Source organism: Phacochoerus africanus, chromosome 3 (assembly GCF_016906955.1).
Source record: "Phacochoerus africanus isolate WHEZ1 chromosome 3, ROS_Pafr_v1, whole genome shotgun sequence".
Classification (NCBI taxonomy): Eukaryota; Metazoa; Chordata; class Mammalia; order Artiodactyla; family Suidae; genus Phacochoerus; species Phacochoerus africanus.
Window position 1 is genome coordinate 83,227,223 of NC_062546.1, and position 17,969 is coordinate 83,245,191.

At 40.2% G+C, this 17,969-nt stretch overlaps 1 protein-coding gene across 5 annotated transcripts in view; it reads left to right on the forward strand.

The window, feature by feature from the left end:
* Positions 1-17,969, forward strand: part of NCKAP5 (NCK associated protein 5) — a 1,086,741-nt gene that overhangs the window by 417,739 nt on the left and 651,033 nt on the right. Inside the window, exon 1 of one of the 5 annotated variants that reach the window (XM_047772078.1) lies at positions 12,131-12,251. The exons of the other annotated variants lie outside the window; for them this stretch is intronic. The gene's annotated coding sequence lies outside the window, so the exon portion shown is untranslated. Of the gene's footprint in view, positions 1-12,130; positions 12,252-17,969 lie in introns of those variants that run through there. 5 annotated transcript variants of the gene reach the window in all.

Genomic DNA, 17,969 nt, shown 5'->3' on the forward strand with positions numbered 1-17,969 from the left:
TATATGACTATGGAGAGAGATCAGAGAGCTGCAAAATTGCTGGTTTCGAAGATTCAGGGAAGTGCCAGGAGCCAAGGAATGTATGTAGCATCTAGGAAGCTAGAAGGGCAAGGAAACATATTTTCCTAGACAGCCCCTGCAAAATGATGCTGCCCTCCCGACAATAAAGCCTATCTTGATTTTAGACCCATGAGACTAGTCAGAATTCTGACCTACAAACTATAGGGTCATAACTTTGTGCTGTTTTAAGCCATGAAGTTTATGACACATTGTAATAGCAGGCCATAGAAAACTACTATCCTGTGCTACTTTAAAAAATTTAGGTAGTCAAATTTATTGATCTTTTATTGCATCTGGAGTTTGAATCATTTTTAGATAACTATTCCTTTCACCTAGGTTATAAAGACATTTGTAAGTTTTTTTTTCTTGTATTTGGCCTCATTTATTATATTTAGATTCCTGATGTTTCTGGAGTTTCTGCTTGTGTATGAAGTATAAATGTAACATCTTTTTGGTCAAGTGGCCAACCAGTTGTCCCAGCATTGTTTATTAAGAAAGTTCATTGTTGGACCCTGTGATTTGAGATGACATCTTTATGTTATACATGTATGTTCAGTTGTACTTGGGTCTGTTTCTGGACTTTGTAATCTGTTCCTGCCCTGTGTACCCATGCACCAGCACCATACTCTTAGGGATGCTGACCTCCATGCAGTCAAAAATTCCTATACAGTTGTTGCTCTGAATCTGCAGGTCACTCCACATCTTTGGATTCAAACAACTGTAAATCATTTACTACTGTGGTAGTTACTAAGGGAAAAATTCTGTGTATAAGTGGACTAGTGCAATTCAAACCTGTATCTTTTAAAGGTCAACTAGAATGTTTACTGTATGATGGAGTTATTTTTCCTTTTATATCTTTTATTAGTGTTTTATTGGCTATTCTTACAAGTATTTCATATGAACTCGAGTATTAACTTGTCTACCTCCAAAATAAACTTATTCGTATTTTTATTGGAATTGTCTTAATTTTACACAGTAACTTAGAGAGAATTAACTTCTTTATGATGTTGTCTTTTTGTCATAGAACAATGAATGAATACTATTTCTCCAAGTCTATTTTTCTGACTTTCAGGGAATTTAAAATTTTTTCCTCTGGTTTTGTATATTTCTCAGTATGATTTTTCCCAACTATTTTATCTTCTTTGTTAGTAATGTAAATGAGGTTTTCTATACTAATATATCCTCTATCGGGTTATCATTAGTGTGTGTGAAGGTGATTGATTTCTGTATGTTGATTTTTACTGTCTGAATTTTTGATGTTTGAGTTAATTTTATCATTGATTCACATCATATTCTAGGCATAATACCATTTCATCTGCTAAAATAGTTTTTACTTTTACTTTTCTAATTCTTATGCCTCTATTTGACTTATCCTGTATAATTGTATAGACTACAATATAATGTTGACTAGTCTCAGAGCTAGGGGGTATCCTTCCCTTTTTCCTGATTTTACTAGTAATACCTAAAATATTTCTCCATTAAATGAGTTACTTTTGTGGGGACTGGGGGGCCTGTGTATGTGTGTTTTATCATGTTAAGAAAATAGACATCAATTCCTCCTTTCTTGAGTTCTCATCAAGGAGGATGTTAAATTTTTCAAAAGGATTTTTAAATGTCTGTGTTGAGAATCATGCTGTTTTTCTCATTAGGTTAATTAATATGATGTATTATATTAATAAACTAATTAATATTGAACCAAATGCAAGTGGCCTTTGGTCATAGTGTGTGTGTGTGTGTGTGTATATATATATGTATGTGTATATATACATATATATGTACACACACACATATGTATAAATGCAGTGTAACATTGTTTTGCTCATATTTATTTACCACTTTTGCTTTGAAATGTATGGTGACATTGATATATATTTTTCTTTTGTTTTTAAATTGTATGTATCAGGTTTAATTTCTTTCTTAGTTCCTGCTGCTATAACAAAACATCATTAACTGGGTAGCTTAGCAACAGCAGTCATTTAGTTCTCACAGTTTTGGAGGCTGGAAGTTGGAGATCAGGATGCCAGCATGGTTGGGTGTGGTGACAGTCCTATTCTGGGTTTCAGACTTCCAGCTTCTCCACACATCCTCATTCTTACTGTATCTTCATGATGGAAAGCAGGGAGAGGAAGCAAGCTCTTTCAATGACTCATAAAGCCTTTAATCCCATTAATGAGGGCTCACCCTCATGACTACTTCTAATCCTAATTGCCTCCCCAGTGCCCCACATCTTAATACCATCATATGGGGGGGGGGTTCAAGATATGAATTGATTGTGAATGTACACATTCTGCCCATAACAACTGTCAATGTTATACTTTCCTTGTAAAAATAATTAGGAAATGTCCCTTCACTTTCCATGGGAAAAATGTGGAACATTGGAATGGTCTGATCTTGGGGATTTGTTAGAATTCCCCAGTGAAGTCGTGGACCTGTGTTTTTGTTTGTTTCTTGGTAGGATAGAATATTAATTACTTTCTTTCTTTCTTCTAGAAAAGTTGATCTAATTAAGCTTTCTATCCCTAATAGAGTTAATTTTGGTAAATATCTTTTCCAAAGAATTATTCCATTTTTACCTATTTTTAAATTTATTTGCATAGACATGAGATCTCTCAAGAGGCTTTTATACTTAAGTTGTTTTTTTCTGGGAGTTCCCATTGTGGTTCAGTGTGTTAAGAACCTAACATAGTCTCTGTGAGGACATGGGTTTGACCCTTGGCCTCACACATTGGGTTAAGGATCCAACATTCCAGCAAGCTGCGGCATTCCAGCAGATGCAGCTCAGATCCATTGGTGCTTTGGCTATGCAACAGGCCTCAGCTGCAGCTCTCATTCAACCTCTAGCCTGGGTGCAATCATTAAAAAAAAATTGTTTTGTTTCAGTGGTTACTTCCTATTTGTCATTTATTATCTTGTATATACCTGCACTTTTTTTGTTTTTGTTTTTATTTTTTAGGGCTACACTGTGGCATATGGAGGATCCCAGGCTAGGGGTCTAATTGGAGCTACAGCTGCTGGCCTACACCACAGCCATCGCAACGCCAGATCCAAGCCACGTCTGCAACCTACACCACAGCTGTAATGCCAGTTTAGTTAACCCACTGAGCTAGGCCAGGGATCAAACATGCAATCTCATGGTTCCTAGTCAGATTTGTTTCCTCTTTGCCACAATGGGAACACCAATATGTGCCTTCTTCTTCTGACCCACTTTTTTTTTCTTTTTTTACTTTGATCGAGTTATGTAGGGGTCAATTTAAAGAAACAAGCTACATTTTGATTTCTTAACCAGGTTTATGCTTTTTTGTTCTCAATTTCATTACATTTTGCTCTTTGTCTCCTTCCTGTTATTTATGGTTCTCCTTCTCTGGTAATTTATCCTTTTTTGGTTTTCTGAGCTGAGAATTTAGTTCATTTATATTCTTTTTTATTATTAAATGTGCTTAGAAGCTATTAATTTTTTTCTGTGGCCACAGCTTTAAATGCAGCCAGTTGTTATTAATTTTTTTAAGACTTCAAAAAATTTTAATTTGAATTCTTTCATTCAAAAGTTGCTTGCGAGTTACCGTTGTGGCTCAGTGGTATCAAATCCAACTAGTATCCATGAAGTTGTAGGTTCAATCTCTGGCCTCACTGAGCAGGTTAAGGATCTGGCGTTGCCATGAGATGTGGTGTAGGCTGCAGACATGGCTTGGATCCTGCATTGCTGTGGCTGTGGTGGAGGCCAGCAGCTGCAGCTTCAATTCAGCCCCTAGCCTGGGAACTTCCATATGCCACAAGTGCGGCCCTAAAAAGCAAAAAAAAAAAAAAAAAGTGTTGCTTAAAAGTTAGTGTTCCAGTTCACTGGAGTTGGGCTTTTATATTTTTAATTGGCTAATCTATTGTTTTATTGTTTTTTTTAAAAATTATAGTTGATTTGCAATGTTGTGCCAATTTTTGCTGTACAGTATAGTGACACAGTCATTCATATATATGTACACAACACACACAGTGTGAGTGGTGGCAGCCTCCTGATGGGGATGGGCTGGGCCAGCTTTTGTGGGCTGGACTTGGCATAGGCAGGCCAGAGGACCTAGGCTCAGTTACAGACCAGAGTCTCTTCTGCTTTTCTCCTTCTCTTCCCCCTGCTGTGCCTGGCCTCCTGCTACACCCTCTGGCCAGGCCTGTGAGCAGCTCCAACTTGCTTTGGATGGAGCTTCTGCGGGTGTCAAGGTAGTTCTAGATGACTCATAAAAGGACCTCTTCTCTGCTTTTTCTCCGCCTTCTTTTCATTCTTTTTTCCTCCCCTCTTGTTTTTCTAATTTCTAGAACTATTCCTATAAGACATGAATATTAGAGTTTTTGTATTGTTTTTCAAGCTTTGGGAAAATTGCCTTAAAAACATTTGTGCCCATGATTCAACAATATAAAGACAAATAATCTAACATAAAAGTGGGCATAAGAAAATAAACTTATCAAATATGAAGTTCCCATTGTGGCTCAGCAGTAACAAACCTGACTAGTATCCAAGAGGATGCGTGTTCGATCCCTGGCCTCGCTTAGTGGGTTAAGGAGCTGGCATTGCTGTGAGCTATGGTGTGGGTTGCAGACATGGCTCAGATCCCACGTTGCTATAGCTGTGGCTGAGGTGCAGGCCAGCAGCTACAGCTCCGATTCAGCCCCTAGCATTGGAACCTCCATATGCTGCAGGTGCAGCCCTAAAAACCAAAAGCAAAAGAAAAAAAAATCCAGTGTGATATAGGCATACAATAGAATATTATTTGGCAACAAGAAGGAAGGAAATACTGATACATGCTCCAACAAGACATATCTTGAATACATTATGCTAAGTGAAAGAAGCCAAACACAAAATGTCACATGCTGTATGATTGCATTTATATGAAATGTCCAGAGTAGCAAATTTATAGAGATAGAAAGTAGATTATTGGTTACCTCTGGCTGGAGAATGAAGAGTGACTGCTAATAAGTACTATGGGATACTTTTTGGAATTATAAAAATTCTTCCAAACTTAAATAATAATTATGGTTGCATGATCTGCATGTGCTGAAAAGAAATGAGTTGTACACTTTCAGTGGGTGAATTTTATGGTATATGAATTATAGCTTAATAAAGATGTTTTTAAAATCTGGGCCTATTGGTTATGTAGAGGTAAATTTTTATTTTCAAATATGGAGTTGATCTATTGTTCAAGATTCTGTTGATTCTTGAATCTTATGGAAAGATTCTTTAAGTTTTAGGACACATCATTTTACATATTTAAAATGAATGCTATAAATTTACTCATAGTGAAGCATCCTATTATTTTAAATCTATGTTTAATCCTTAATCATCAAGACTTTTTTATTCTTAAGCTTTTTGATTTATGTCTCCTAAGTGTTTCATTGATATAAGCATTTATTGTTTTATTAATCCTGTATTAATGCTTTGTGTTATATTTTATTAGACTGTGATTTTATCTTTATTATTTTATTCTACTTATGTATCATTGTTACACTTTGTCTCTTCTTTGGTTGGATGATTTTCACATTAATTTTCCATTTTTCTTCATTTCCAGAGTATGCTCTAAAGTTATTAATTTCTCTCTATGTACTACTAAATTTTTTTCCATCTTACAACTTTTGATACCTAGTGTTTTAATTTTAAGACATCGAATTCTAAATGTTTCTAATTTCTTTTCATTTAATTACTGATCCTATGGGATTTAGAAGTGTATTATTTTTTAATTAAGAAAAAAATCAATATATAGAAAAATTAAAAGACGAGGGAAATGAAACACTCATCTATCCACCACTTGGCATCAGTAAATGTTAACTTTGTTTGTTTCATGTATATTTTTTTTCAGAGTGAGTGGTAAACACAGTAATTTTCACCCTGAATACTTTAGCACATGTCTTTTAAAAATAAAATAACAATAAAAAACAAATAAAAAATAAATAAAAACCGCTTCCTTTATAGCCACAAAATCAATTTAACCCTGAGCAAAAGCAATAAAATTTCTCTTATCCAATACCAGCTTTATTTGAATTTTTGTTTCCAAAGTGACTTTTATAGCTTTTACTGTGGACCAAGATCCAATCCCATTGGTTTCATTTAGTTCTGTCATGTCTCCTCTAATCTACTTATAGTCCCCCTATTTTCTTTCCCATAGACAGTGATGTTTTGAGGAGCTTCAGAGCACCATGGATTCTGCAGATGCCTCATTGTCTCCTTGAGGTGTCATTTATCTGATCCTTTATCTTCCATTCTTCTTGTAGGCTGGAAATTATGTCAAAGGCCTTGCTTCAATTCAGGTTAAACATGTTTTTTTGCAAGAATACTCCATAAATGATGCAATGCACCTCTCAGCATCGTTCAAGCAGGAAATTATCCGAGGATCTTTATAACTTGTCCCTTAACAACTAGCAAAAAATCAGGAGATGATATCTGATACTGGATGAATTTTTTTCCCCATCAATCTTTTATTTAATGGCTTTGGCATCTATTGGTGATTCTTACTTGGATCAGTTATTTCACTGGGGATTACAAACTGGTAATATTTCTGAGATAAGCCTCCTCTTCTCAGTGGGAAAGCACTATAATTCCCCTACCAAAAAAAAAAAATTCCTTTATTCTTTTAAACTTATTTTTTATGGTTTAATTTACATACAATAAAATTCACCACTTTTTAAGTGTACAATTTGATGAGTTTGACAAAATATACCGTTTTGTAACCACCACAATCATGTTATAGAATATGTTCCGTGTGCCAGAGTCTTTCCTTTGTGCCTCTTTGTAGTCAAATCCCCTCTCCATCCCCAGCCCCAGGCAACACTGATCTTCTTTTTGTCTCTAGATTTTTCTTTTTTAGAATCAAACAAAATCCAGTTACAAAGTATGATATTCTTTCACTTAGCATAATGCCATGAATGAGATTCATGCATGTTAAGTTTATCAGTAGTTGGTTCCTCTTTACTGTTGTGTAGTATTTCATGGTTTGGATGGATCTACCAGAGGTTGTTTTATCTGTTTTACAATTTGATGGAGATCTGGGTTGTTTCTAGTTTGGGGATTTTACGATTAAAGCTGTGATAAGGATTTGTGTGCAAGTCTGTATCAACACGTTTTTACTTCTTTTGGGTAAATAAATTGCTGCATGGTCTTCTAAAGTGTATGTTTAATTATGAGAAACTGCCAATTTATTTTCCAAAATTTGCCATACCATTCTGCTTGGTATGTTCTGCATCCTTGCCAACACCAGGTATGGTTAGTCTTTTTAATTTTTTTGATTCTAGTGGGTATGCATAAATCTGAGATTTCAATTTGCTTTTCTTCAAAGACTAATGATGATGAGCATTTTTTCCTGCAATGATTTACCATTTTTATACCTTCTTGGATAATGATGTGTTTAAATATCTTGCTCATTTTAATTGGGTTGTTGTCTTAAGTTGTAAGATTACTTATAGGATGTATTTTTTAACTTCAGTATGTCTATGAGTTGTTGCTTTGTTACTAATTTAAATTTTATTGAACATGGTCTGAGAAAATGTTCTATATGAAACATGTGGGCTAGAAGTCTTTGGTCTATTGACATTGCTTACTAAAAGGGAAACACATAATGCTTCCCAGATCCATGCCCTCTCAGAAACTTTGTCCTACATCAATATTTCTTGAATTTGAGAATAGACGACCCCTCCAAAACCATCCATGGACATATGATGAGAAATACTTTGCAGCATAAGGCATTTGACTCTTCATTGATTCATTACTTGATTCAGCACACAGTGAGTACCTTTCATGCCCTGATCTTTACTTAGGTGCTGGGACACTCTGGATGTTGTATTATAAACAGATAATAGACATTTAAGTTTTCCAGTAACCTTGATCGCCTTCCTATATGTTCTTTTGGGTTCTCTATGGAGACAAACCTATTAGGAGATTCTGATTAGCAGATCACTCCCTTCTTATCAAAATATTTTCTTTCCTTTTTTTTTTCTTTTTTATGGCTGCACCTGTGGCATATGATGTTCCTGGAAGAGGGTTGAATTGGTGCTACAGCTGGGGCCTATGCCATAGTCCCAGCAGTGTGGGTTCTGAGCTGCATCTATTGCAGCAATGCTGGGTCCTTAACGCACATGAGGCCAGGAATCAAACCCACATCCTCACAGAAACTATGTGCAGTGCTTAACCCAGTGAGCCACAATGAGAACTCCTTTGAAATGCCTTCTTTACTAGGTTCCTGAGGGCGTCCACTCTCCTGGTTTACCTTCTCCCTCTTTGGTTGCCACTTAGAGTGGTCTCCTTTTCTGGTTGCTCTTCATTCTCTTAACATTTTTAAAACTAGAAGTCCTTTTGGGATATAATCCTTGAACGTCTTCTCTTTTCTAACTCTCCTCTCAGCCTTACTAACCCACCTGCTATGATGAATTTAATTTAACCATCTATACTTTATACAACTTCCAAATTTACTTCTCCACTCTGGACTTATGTCCTGAACACAATACTTGGATATTTATTCAACTGCCTTCTCAATACTTCATTTTGGTTGGCAAACATCAGTAAGAACAATAACAACCAGCAACACATACCCCACTAACAAGTTCCACCACCACAAATATTTATATGGTCCTGAGCAGAAGACAGGAACTATTCTAAGGGCTTTATATAAATGAACTATTTTTTAAAAATTAACTCAATAGGCATTGAAATTTTAACACATCCAACACTGAACCCCTGATTCTTCCACCAAATTTTTTTCTATCCATTGTCTTCCCCATTTTAATTAATAGCAACTCCATCCTTTTGACCTCTAAATCCAAACACTTGGAGTTATTCTTTACTGCTTCCTTGATTTCCAGACCCCTGAGAAAATACTGTTGGCTCTAAATTCAAAGCCACCCCAAATTGGCACCAATTCTCATTATTTTTCTTGTGGGTCCTGTACAAGTTATCTTTCTTACCTGGATTCTTGCAGTAGCTTAATAACAAATCTCCCTGTTTCCTTACTCCTTTTTCTTCTATAATAAATTTGCCATATGTTAGCCAGAATGATCCATTAAACAAAAGTCAGATTGTGAAATTCCTCTGCTCAAAAGCCTATGTGCCCCTGCCCTCCAACATCACTTAGAGTAAAAAGTCCAGTCCTTAAAGTGGCCTGTTATGACCCACCCAAAGGGGACAGGTGGCGGAGAGGATGGATTGGGCAGTTGGGATTGGTATATGCCCGCTGAGATATATGGAATCATAGGCCAACGGGAACCTACCATATAGCACAGAGAACTCTATGCAATATTCTGTGACAATCTATGTGGGAAAAGAATCTGAGAGAAAATGGAGGTATGCATATGTATAACTGAATCACTTGGTTGTACAGCAGGCATTGTCACAACCTTGTAAATCAACTATACTTCAATGAAGCTTAAAAACAAAAGATCCACCCAATGATCTGCCTCCTCAGATGACCCCCCATTAACTCTCTCCCCTCCCTCTGTTCCATCCCTAAAGCCTCAGTACTGTTCTCAGATCTCCTTCAGGCATGTGCATCTCTAAGGGTCACTGAGCCTGTACTTTCCGCTTCCGAGGACCATCTTCCCTCAGATATCTGCATGACTTACCTGCTTCCTCATCTCCTTTATTTACTTACACTTAGCATTCTTAGTGAGATCATCACCGAGAATTCTATTTAAACTTGAATACCACCCAGCCCTCCCTGCTTTATTTTGCTCCATAGCATTGATTACTTTCTAAGAGAAAATATTATTTCTTTACTCTTCTCTAATATCTGTCTTCCCCACCAGAATGTAAGTGCCACAAGGTCAAAATGTTTTGTTTGATTTTATGCTCCTATCTATTTTCCAGCCCTGACACACAGTAAGCACTCAATAGATAACTGTGAAGTAAACAACTGAGAGAACTGAACGGGATATATTTTGAAGGTAGAACCAACGACCTTGTGATTTGAAGGCAGGGCCATCAGTTTCGCCACTTAATTGGCCCTGATGCAGTTGAAACTTGCCAGAGAAAAAGTGCACAGCAGAGCACAGCAGGATGGTGCCTGCGGTCCAGGGTATGACTCTTCACTAAATTCTTGTCTCCCAGGACAGCACCAATTTCCTGGACCCTGTTCCTTAAATTATTTACCAGCATGCTACTTCATTGTGGGGCAGAGGACCTTTGGGGAAACATTTATTTCTTGGTAACATGTCAATCAATCTTTTAACAAAATTTTTAATATTAATAAACAATTAAACAAACCAATAACAAAAACCACAAAAATCCATAGTTGTCCTTGACTCATATTATTTACTTACCAAGCAAAGTCACACTTGAACTTCATTTTACCTCACATGTCAAGCCACAGTGATGTACATGATTTTAATCCTGACCTATAAATCAAAACTCCCAAGTGTCATGGAGTGCCCATCACTGCTAATGCTATTGTAAGTGCCACTGGGCTGTAAAATAAGAAGACACAGTCTCTGGCAAGGTAAGTGGAGGCTTACTGTGGCTTGTTCACATTTCTCAACTACAGCATAAGCAAAAGAATGATTAGAGCACTAATTTAACTCTATTCAATTTTCACAGCAAAGTATACTGACTTTTGCCTAGCCCTTATTTCTATCTGAATAAATGGCTTAACATTTTTCCTCTTCAACTTTTCCGCTGGCGATTTGTTTATCCAACAAATTATTTCCCCAACAAATACTGTCATTCAGGGTAATTGAACATTTCCAGGACATGAGAGGAATGCACAAACCCAGGCTAATCCCACTGGTTGTGTTCTTTGTGCTTTGAGATTTATGTACATCTAGGACTGCTGTTATTTTTATTTAAAAACAAAAGTTCTGCCTTAATCCTGGTAAGCCTATCACCAGTAGAAATGCGTGTGGTTATGGTGGAGTGGCAACATGAAAATAGTTCAAAGTATGTTGCAGAAAAGGAGCAGTTTATTTCATCAGCAGGATAAGTTATTTTAGTTTGGAAAAAAAAAAGTCAGTTCTAAAGTCCTGATTTTCTAATAAAATAGCCTTTCTTTAAAAAAAGCATTTCCAGGAGAATATGGAGGAAAGATAGATATGAGAATTCTTTAAACTCAAACTGGGGCTAAACCGAGTTCAGCATTTTCTTGCCCAGAGCAAATTTTCCTTTTTATCTCTCAAAATGCCCACAGAAGGCAAAGGGCCCGACTTCCTTGCAAATTACATGCTGGTTCTCCCTCCACAAGCCTGAATCCCAAATGTACTTGGGACTTCTGACTCCAGACAAATGACCCTTTGGTTCCTGCTCTTACCTGCCAATTACAATACTGTGCTTTGGATTTCTGCGCCGGTCTCTGGATCAGCTTGATAAGATCACAGGACCCATTTGTTGAGTTCATTAGAAGAGGTTTGTTCCACCCAGACAGAGCAAGTAGCGGTTTGGGATGCGGGAAATGGGTGGGATAGGTCAGGGGCCTGCCAGGATGGATTGATTTTTCTCCTATGGGAACTGGGAAAGGAAAGCACTATTTCTCCTTCAGGATCCCCATTTCTCCTTTCAGTTCCTCTGTTTGGGGCAGACAATAGAAGCCTCGCGCCCCCCTCTCCCGCGTGGTTCTCTGTCACCCCCTCGCCCCCTCCTCACATCCCCACCCCTCACCCACCGGCTTCCCCAACTCCAGCTCCAGGCAGAGATTTGTCGGAACCATTCGGTTGAGACTGATTGTGATTGCAGCAGATGGGCTGGATTTGACAGCCTGATCCTAAGCAGCTTCTGATGGGGGGGACCGAGGAGGGGCGGGGAGGGGGAGAAGGTGGGGGCGGGAATCTGCTGGCTGGAGCCGCCTGCTAGGGGCGCACCGCGCGGCCCCGCCAGGCGCGGCGGGGCAGCTGTTTAACGCGCGCCTCCGGGAGGAAAGTGGCACGCAGACCCGAGGGGCCTCCCGGAAGGCCAGTGAAACGTCCCATCGCTGAGAGGCACCAAGACGCCGGCAGGCAGGCGCAGGGAGAATCGTGCAACACAACAAAGCGGAAGAGCGCTCGGGAGCGCACGGAGGCTCGGCTGCCGGGCGCGGGGGGCGGCGGGGCGCGCGTGGCTCCAGCTACCCTCGCGAGCCCCGGACATGGCAAGTTTGTCAACTCCGGGCTCCGCGGCCAGCACCTTGCTGCCCCCCAAGTGACAGCACTGCAGGGTCTGTCCACCCCGCCCCCGACTCACTGCAAAATGCTTCAGCACAGGCCAGGTAAGGAGACGCCAGCCGGCTCCGGTCCCCGGCTCGCCGCCCACGGTCTCTCCCGCCTGGCCCTTCAGTCCCTCTGCTTCCCCTAGTCCCCGCGGACTGTGCCTCCCTCTGTGGTCTCCTCGGTCCATCTCTGCCCTCTACCGCCCTCCCTCACTGTCGCCTTCCTTCTTCCACCTTACCGGATCCCAACAGCAGGGGGAGAAGTTCGGGGAGGTGGCACGAGGTTATGTGCTTTCTTCCCCAAGTGCCTGCACCTGGATACCCTACGCAGGCGGTGGGTGGGAGCCGGGTGTGTGTGTTTCCATCCACCCTCCCGCTCCCATGCAGTCCGAGCCCCACACAACGCGCGCGCGCGAACACACACACACACACACACACACACACTCACCCCCTTTCCACCTGTGGGGCCTGTCTTTTGTGCTGAAAGTGAAAATGAAAACAAGCGCACGTGCAGACACAATTCCATGTCGATGTCCTCCACAGACTCCTGAAGGGTGGAGGGGTGGCAGAGGAAGTGGCAGATCTTGAGAACTCCATCCCAACCAAGCACAGGACCAGTGCCTCTCCTGTCCCTTGGCCTTGACTCCTGTATCCTGAGGCCACCAGAGCCAGGCGCTTTCAAGGGGGTCCGGAGGCTGCTGTACTTGGCACCAGGTATTGCTGCTTCACCAAACCTCCACCTGGCATCCGTCAGCACCCAACTGTTTGGCCCACTGCCTGGCCCCTAGGGCCTGTTTCCACCAGCCCCCACCCTCCCCCTAGGCCCATCTCCAGTGGGTCCCTGACCTTGTCTACCCAGCTCAGGGCCTCTGGCCCTGGCTACTCCTCACTAGCTGCTGCAGCCCCAGCTAGCCAGAAGCTACTAGTGTGTGCCCTGTTGCTATTGGCAACTGCCTGTGCCTAAAGCTCAGCCCGCAAAGCAGCTTAATGCTGATTGATAGGCAGAAATACGATATTTTCTGGAGCTTAGTGGCCCTGCTGGTAGAGGGGCCTTTCCTGTGCTGGAGCCCTGCTGAGCTCCTGCTAAAGTTCCCAACTCTGGGTCCCCGCTCCACCACAGCCCACTCCACTCCTTAGTCAAAAAGAGCTATTAGGATAGCCTCATACCCTAGGGGTCGATTTGATGCCTGCATTTACTTTCTGGAGTCACCAGTAGTCTCTCCCAGTTTCCCTGCTTATTCTCAAAGCTTCTGTCGAGTGGGATAAAGGAGGACACTGCTTTTGGACACTATCATCTTCCTTTCTATCCTCAGTGCCCCACCCCAACCCCAATGCACACAAACACATGCACACCCACCGCTTCCTACACATAGATACTTGAAATAGATCATCTCTTTAATGACCAGAACCATTCCTGCAAACCTTTAGAGAAGAATTTTCCAAAAACAATTCATTTCATATCAATACCTCTTCCTCTGAGATTTCTCTCCTCCCTTAGAGAATTGATGGTTTCCAACCCAGAAAGACACAGTCTGGGACTCAGCCTGCTCTGGGAATGTTTAGTGCTGAAATAACCTTTATTGCTTCTGTGTTTTCACATATTAATTCTCCCAAACTCATTACCCCATTCCTTTTCTGGGGCAGCAGCCCCCTCTTCTAAGCTATTGTGAACTAATAGAAATTTGTCTGAATCAAGAGGAACTTTTGCCTAATCTGTACCCCTTCCCTTCCTCCCCAGGACTGGTGGCAGAGGACCAGATTTTATTATGGGTGAAATTATCTTAAAAGAAGTTTTTGTTCTGCAGTGTTTTTCCGAGCACTCTGGTATTTTTGGCAGAGTATTTTCGCCATCTAAATTGTCATGCCTAGCTGTGTTTTGCCTGTGGATATTAATTTGGAAAACCATGTGATGTTTTAAAGTCATTCATTTATTCCTGCCAACAGAATTTTCCTAAGAAGCTTTCTTGTGCTGGGTACCCGCTGAGGCCCTGGGTGGGGAAGGGAGGAGGGACAAGGCCCAAATAGCTATCTTCATTCAAAGGCCTCCGTTATGGCTGGATTGTGGGGTTGCCATGATGGTTAATATTATAACAGCACATTGCATTTGCCCAGGACTTTACAGTTTACAAAAGGCTTTCCCAGGCCTTATCTCCTTTAATCCAAGCAGCAGGAATTTTAAATAGCAGGGATTCCACCCAAAGGCCTCATAATGCTCACCAATCCTGCTGAACCAAAAAGAAAAAGAATCTTGCAAATCATCCCAACAGCTGATGGAGCTTTAAAACACAGAATAAACAATTCAGAAGAAGCTTATGAAGCTTAGTTACCAGAATGTAGCTGGAGGAAGATAAGTCAAATGCATGGAACATAGACAGTGACAGAAAGGCATTTTGGGAAGAAACTCGGTCCTGAGAGAGCTGGCTGCTGGAGGTGGAGACTGTGGAGCTCTGGACCATTGCCTTATCCCAGGATCTAAAATGGGATGAAAGTGTCAGCACACAGTTACTGGGAGGCTAGCAAATTAAGTCAAATGAGTAGGCAATGATGTTACTTTCTTTAGCTACAAGGCATTTTTGAGATATCCGCAAGTTTCTGGTATATATTTACTTTAGAAATGAAGCAATTTTCTGTACTTAGAGACTAAGACATGAATTTTTGTGCCTTGTCTGAGCCATACAGAGACAATCAAGGTTTTGGTCCCTTTTGACCCACGACTTAGAAAACTAGGGCTAGCTTTTGAAAACAGGTGAGTAGAGGGAAGTTTCTTTTGTCTCATTGATAGGGAAAGCATGCAGAAGGTCTTCATGTAGATTTGTTCCTTTTCTCTCATCCCTCCCCTTGGAGGGCAGCTGTTTCTCACTGCTCAGCTGTGAATATCATTCATGACTTGCCTCCAAAAATGATTTCTAGAATGCCAATGGATAGATAGAAAATTTGGTTGGCATTTCAGACATCACATGAAGCTTCTTGTTGATCATTTTGAAAAGTTTCATTCAAAGAAAGTTTACAGGCAAGATGGTATATCATAAGGAGCTAATTATGGCTAGAGGCTGGCTGTGGGTTCCACTAGATAACAGATAAGCCAGGAAAGTAATCACAGAGCAAGGTCTGTTATTAGGAAAGAATGGAGATGCCCAAGGGAAGCTTTTTCTTGTTTAGTACATGAAGGCTTTGTGGAAATCTTTAGCTGTGTAGGTTTTTTTTTTTTTTTTTTCTGCTGGAGAATTTGTTTTCTCAGGGCTATTGCTCTGTATTAGGTATTCTCATGTATTTGTTTCATTCTTAGGTATTATAACATTTTAGTTTAGAGCTGAACTTATATGTCTAGGTTAATTGTATGCCAATAAAGCTATAACTTTCTCTTTCCCTCTATATATGTATATATGTTTATAATAATTTATATATATGTACATATGTGTATGTGTATTTATTTAATATATGTATATATGCATATAACATACATATGTAAGTGTACACATGTATACTATATATGTATATATGCATGTAACATGTATATAAGTGTATGTTGGTATATGTATATAAGTGTATATAATACATATATGTATATATGTATATTATATATGTATGTGTGTATATAATATATGCATGTGTATGTGTATATATATATTATATATGTATAGGTGTGTGTGTGTGTATGTTTATATCTATATTTGGGAAGTTTGATTGGACCTAATGGACCCTCCTCTGACAGGGGACACCTACACCCTTCTGCTGGATCCTCAAGGTTTTCAAATGAAGTTTAGAGAGAGGCATCCTTCTCTGATTTTCCTTTTTAATATGAGAAACATGAGTGGAGCAAAGTCACAGGCACCGTGACGATGGCTCACGTCGCCTTGGTTTAGGGCTGTCAGCCTTCCCCATGACTCCAACCTAAGGCTTCATTATTGATTTGTGTGTTCAGTAACTCTTTGTCAAGGAGCCTTTTTAGGGACCAGGCTTTATGTTCCAAGCTTCCCTGCTTTTTCTGCAGAGCTGAGCCATTTCATCTTCTCCACTAGCCTTGTTCCTTTAAAATACCTGATAGTTTTGCTCTTTGGGGTTCCTGTAGGTTGGGTTTAAAGGATTGCTTCCTAAATTTTACTTTCTTCCAACCTTCTTTCTCCCAGCAACTCTGTTCTCCTGTTTCCTCCAGCTCAGATTTCTTAGATGATAGGTTGTAGTGGATTCAGTCAACAGTCCCTGTGAATTGGTTGCTCATCTCAGAGAGCAGAGCTGTTTCATGATACTTGCATTAAGTGCATTAAGGAAGATTCTGCTACCCAGATGCTCGGGTTCTATGACGTCTGGGAGGGTTGAAAGGAAGGGAGGGAAACTAATCATTGTATGCTATGTTGAAAGATAGTGAAAAATAGGTCATGGCACTTACTGCCATAGGTAAGACTGTGGCTTCTAAATGGATTATGAACTCAGAGTGTTGCTAAAGCTGCAATTTACCTGGCAGGTGGCTAAGGGTTTAAACCTGGTGGGTCTTGCAGACCTGAACTCAAATCCTGATACCATCATTTACTATTGATGTGATTCGAGGCAAAGCTGTTAATCTGTCTAACCTTGGTTTCCTTATTAATCAAATAGAAAACAATATACATTTATAAAATGTTGAATATAAAATCTAACATATTTTAAAGACTTAGAAAAGTACCAACTGCATAAGAAGATAGCATATGCTGTCTGCTTTGGTCTTTGAGTGTTGTTTTCCATTTGATTGAGACCTAGGAAGACTGCCTTTCCCATATCCACCTCATCTCTGAATCGTCTTCCCATGCCCCTCAGAGAACAACCATTATAGGGAAGCTATAGTTCAAAGCCATTACAGCTTCTTTCAGAAGGAGCATGTGCCTTCCACATGGTTTATGGGAGATGATACCTATTTCTCTTTGAAGAGCCAACAGTTTAGCCTATAAGATAAAGTTGGAAAGTTTTAGTTAATATTCAGTTCATCTACTCCCTGTGCTGGGCTGCAAGGGATGCAAAAATGAAAACCACATTTTAGGGGTTCCTGTTGTGGCTCAGTGGGTTAAGGACCTGATGTAGTCTCATGAGGATACAGGTTCAATCCCTTGCTTCACTCAGTGGGTTAAGGATCAGCGTTGCTGCAAGCTGTGGTATAGGTCACAGATACTGGTAAGATCTGGTATTGCTGTGACTGTGGTATAGTCCTCAGCTGCAGCTCTGATTCAACCCCTGTGTGGGAACTTCCATATGCCACAAGTGCAACAATAAGAAAAAAGAAGAAGAAGAAAAAGAGGAAAAAGAAAAGAAAAAAAAAAAGAAAACCACAGGAGTTCCTGTTGTGGCTCAGTGGGTTAAGAACCCAAGTAGTATCCATGAGGATGTCTTTTTGATCCCTGGCCTTGCTCAGTGGGTCAAGGATCCAGCGTTGCCATGAGGTGTAGGTTGCTGATGTGGCTCTGTTCTAGTGTTGCTGTGGCTGTGGCGTAGGCTGGAAGCTGCAGGTAGATTCAGCCCCTAGCCTGGGAACTTTATATGCTGCATGGGTGTGGCCCTAAAAAGAAAAGAAAAAAAAAGAAAACCACAGTTTATTCTCAGCTTTCAAGCTGGAAGAGAGGATATGTTGATAGGATAAAAATAATAAGAGCATGATAATAAGGAACATCATTATAATAGAGCCACTGGTCACTTAGTAAGCCTGGTGTGTTTATTATAGGCAGCAGTCTTGATATTTGTGTGAGAGAGGTTATTTCTCCATTGTAGAGATACTATAAATCAAGGTTAACTTAAGTTTCGCAGTGGTATTAG